This window comes from Rutidosis leptorrhynchoides, chromosome 6, assembly GCF_046630445.1.
Source record: "Rutidosis leptorrhynchoides isolate AG116_Rl617_1_P2 chromosome 6, CSIRO_AGI_Rlap_v1, whole genome shotgun sequence".
Classification (NCBI taxonomy): domain Eukaryota; kingdom Viridiplantae; phylum Streptophyta; class Magnoliopsida; order Asterales; family Asteraceae; genus Rutidosis; species Rutidosis leptorrhynchoides.
In genome coordinates, this window is record NC_092338.1 from 39,890,849 (window position 1) to 39,895,602 (window position 4,754).

Below are 4,754 nucleotides of genomic sequence, written 5' to 3' on the forward strand. Positions count from 1 at the left end.
GTCCACGGCTTCCTTCATAGTTTCGCATAATCTGCTTTTCGGTACTAATTTTTCTATTATGTGTTTCCAACCTTTCATTCTTTATTATCAAACTTCTGGCCGTTTAGACCATCTAAAATTTTGCTGTTCCCTCTGCATTTAATGCTACCATATCTGAATCATCGGTTATCAATCCGAGGTGGTTTCAGGAGAATTGTGTTTTTAGATGATTAAACGCTGATGGTAATGGTGGAATATGAAAGGTTCCCCGGTAACAAATAAAAAAACACACGCATATATATCAAAATTATAATAAGGTTGTTTCGAACGAAGAGTCGAAGTTGTCTTGTTGGAGCTGTGACAAAATTTGCTACTTTGAAAGAAATTGCATTGTTATTTTCGGAATTAACAATGCCAAAGGAGCTAGCACAGATACGTACTAAACGTTTATTCAGATTCCGAGTGTTTTCAGGTGCATAACTATATGCATAAATCTTTCCTTCCGTAGATGAAGTGCGGTTGATTCATCCTATCGATTGAGGTGTTTTCAAGAATCATGAAAGGTTTGAACGCAGATTGTAATTGTCAAGATACAAACGAGGTTTAAGATGAGATCAAGTGGCAAACTTGAAGAAATATTTAGTTTCATATGTTATAATCAATATTTTAATTCATTTTAATTGTCCAATGTTATTAGTCCACAGTCGATAGTCCACAGTTAACAGTCCAATAATTCATATATAGTTTAATATATAATATTCGAATTAATTAATATGTCTCGTGACCCGTGTACATGTCTCGGACTCGATCACAACTCAAAGTATATATATTGTATATATATTATTATAGAATCAACCTCAACCCTGTATAGCTAACTCGATCATTACTGTATATAGAGTGTCTATGGTTATTCTAAATATATGATATGTCAAAACATTGTATACGTGTCCCGACATTTAAATGCGTAAATAACAGTATTTAAATGATTATAAATAAAGTGCGTTAAATAAATAACAGAAATTAAATGATGAGAATTAAATTGCGATAATTAAAATGTAATAAGGAATTAACAGTTAGCTAGGAACAGTTAGCTAGGATTTTGTTAGCGTGGATTCTTAACAAAATTTCTCATAGTTAATTTGTTTGTTTCTAACAAATTTTATTTTTTCAAATGTTTTCTTCATTATGTCACTTATTGGATTCTGATAGATCAAAATCCAAATATGAAATTGAATGAAATTGATTTTTCTGCGGTGAACGGATACGTATATCTGTGGATGTAAGTAGGATAATAAATGACTGTTGAATCAGATTGGAAGAATGTACAGTATAACATGTTAATATGAAAACTAAATATTTCCTCGGGTATTCCTACCAGTTAAAATATTTTCACCATTAACAGTTTGTACAAAAGAATTTTTAATTACAATCTTTATGAATATATATATATATATATATATATATATATATATATATATATATATATATATATATATATATATATATATATATATATATATATATATATATATTTTCTTCAGATGCAATCATGGATTTAATGAGTTAATATTATATTAAACTCATTTGATTTACCGTTAGAACTAGAGTACATAATCTCTAAAATATTAGGGATTACATACTCGCCATGTCGAACGAAGATAATCGATGTAGATTGATATGTAGAACAAAGATAAAGTAGAGAGATTGATAGATAAAAGGAAGATTATGCTCGCGGTACAGATGGTGATGTCGAGGCTGGTGATGTGGATGTTGTTGGTGTAATTAGTATAGCTTGTAAATCACGTACCATTCTTGTCAGGGTTTCTATCCTTCCCTCTATCATTTCTATCCACTCAATCATCTGATTCGATAGATCTTGGTTATCAATCCGAAGTTCTCTAACTTCTTCTAATATTCCTCTTTGATTGGTATTCAAAAGTAGAGGTTGAATATTTTATGATATTGCAGTAATGCGACCTTCGAGGTGGAAAATTTTGGTAAGAAGGGTGAAAACAGTGTTGCGCATAGGTTCACCGGTGAGTATATCGTTTTCTCTGCTGTTAGGAGGTAAGTTTGGTTCACGGTAGGGTTCGCCTTCTTCATTTCCCCATCGAGTGAGTAAGTCTTGGACCCACCCCCATCTCCTCTAGAAAGAAAAATAACTAAACGGTTGAGACACTTCCGGTTTATTGACTTCGGAGTCTATTTCAATATACATCTCTAAATCGCTCCCGGAACTAATGGAATCCAGGCTAGGTGTAGGATCCATCTTTCACTATCAGTTAGAGGATTTTGATATGAAATGATTTTCGGATATCGGATGATATTCTAATTACATAGAATACATATATATAGTACAGAAGATCCCGTAGATTACGGAGGGAATTAAGGGAACGTGTCAGACAAAGTTTACAGTAACAGATACGCTAAGATATGAATTTTGTCTATACACTATTCATGCAATCAATGCAATAAGATGTGTCTAGACTAAGAATGATAAGCAGGCAATTTCCGACAAAAATGATAAGCAAAACTTTTGACATGCAGACACGGTCGAAGTCCAGACTCACTAATGCATCTAAGCAACTATCAGTTAGACACACTAATGCAAGACCTGGTTCGCTAAGACCACCGCTCTGATACCACATGTAAAGACCCGTCCTAATCCATAAGGACAAATACAATAACATATGATTACATTGCGAGGTATTTGACCTCTATATGATACATTTTACAATCATTGCATTCGTTTTTAAAAGACAAACTTTCTTTACATCGACAATTGACAGGCATGCATACCATTTCATAATATCCACTATCCAAATATAATTGACTTAATAATAATCTTGATGAACTCAATGACTCGAATGCAACATCTTTCAAAATATACCATGAATGACTCCATGTAATATCTTTAAGATGAGCTAATGCACAGCGGAAGATTTCTTTAATACCTGAGAATAAACATGCTTTAAAGTGTCAACCAAAAGGTTGGTGAGTTCATAGGTTTATCGTAAACAATAAAATTCATCATTTTAATAGACCACCAGATTTAATATTCCTATTTCCCATAACCATTATGCATAAAATTCATTCATATGGACTGAACACCTGGTAATCGGCCTTAACAAATTGCATATAGAATATCCTCATCATTCCGGGACAACTACGGACATGATAAATTTTCCATCATTCTGGGAAAACTCCGGACATGATAAATTCGCCATCATTCCGAGAAAACATCGGACATGATAAATTCGCCATCATTTTGGGAAAACATCGGACATGATAAATTCGCCATCATTTCGGGAAAACATCTGACATGATAAATTCGCCATCATTCCGGGAGAACATCGGACATGATAAAAAGGGCACATTCGATTTCGATAATTCAACCATAGAATGTAGTTTCGATTACTTGTGTCTATTTCGTAAAACAGTTATAAAAGTATTTCATATATTCGCAGTTCAAAATATATTTCAAAAGCATTTAACAAAACAGTTATAAAACAGCGCATGTATTCTCAGTCCCAAAAATGTAAAGAGTAAAAGGGAATCAAATGAACTCACCATACTATATTTTGTAGTAAAAATACATATGACGAAGCTGAACAATGCAGGGTTGGCCTCGGATTCACGAACCTATATTCAATTATGTATATTAACACACACATTTGTAATCGAACAATTTATATGTATTATTATTAATTGTTATTTTCGTAAATTATATGTTTTTATTAATAATCTAATTAACTATATTTATCTTATAGACTTTAGATAAATAATTAGTATTTACTATAGAGATATTAAATTAGTTATGTCATTTAGTTATGTTATATGTATTAAATGAATTTTTATATATCTAATATTTATTTGGTAAAATAATAATACAAAGTTGTATCTTTATATAATAATAATAATAATAATAATAATAATAATAATAATAATGATAAAAATAATAATAATAATAATAATAGTGATGATAATTCTAATAATAATAGTATTGATAATAATAATATTACTAAAAATAATGATACTTTATAATAATAAAAATAATGATATTAATAAAAATAATGATTTTAATCAAACTTTTATGATAATACTTAATAATAATGCTTATAATAATAATAATAATAATAATAATAATAATAATAATAATAATAATAATAATAATAATAATAATAATAATAATAATAATAATAATAATACTAAAGATACTAACAATAATGTTATTAATAATACTTAATGAGAATACTTTTAATTATGCTAATAATCATATTACTATTATTGGTGATAATAATAATTAACTTAATAACAACAACAATTAATAATAACAATAACAATAAAAATAATAATACTAGAAACTACCTTTAAAGCTTTTTCCTAAAAAGAATGCCCAGACAAGGCTGGAACCCAAGACCTCTCGCTTTTCTAAAACACCCCTAACCACTACTCCGCTAGTATCTTTCTTTAATTAATTCCCGTATTTAATATATAAACCGCTGGCCAGGTATTTATCAGTTTGATAATTGGGCAGTAGCCCACTTCAACAGCCCAACATAAAAACGAATTGCAGTGGCCCAAGACAAAAATGTTTAGCCCACTCGTAAGAAAATGCTACCCATCTGTTTTGGCCCAATGTCAAACTTCATGGCCCAAGTGTAAAGACAGATACCCCGTAATATTGTATCATTTTCTGTCGTGGGGTTTTTAAATTGGAAACAGATGTATTCAAGTGGTTGTAGGAGAACGTTAAATGCTATCTATTAGATACC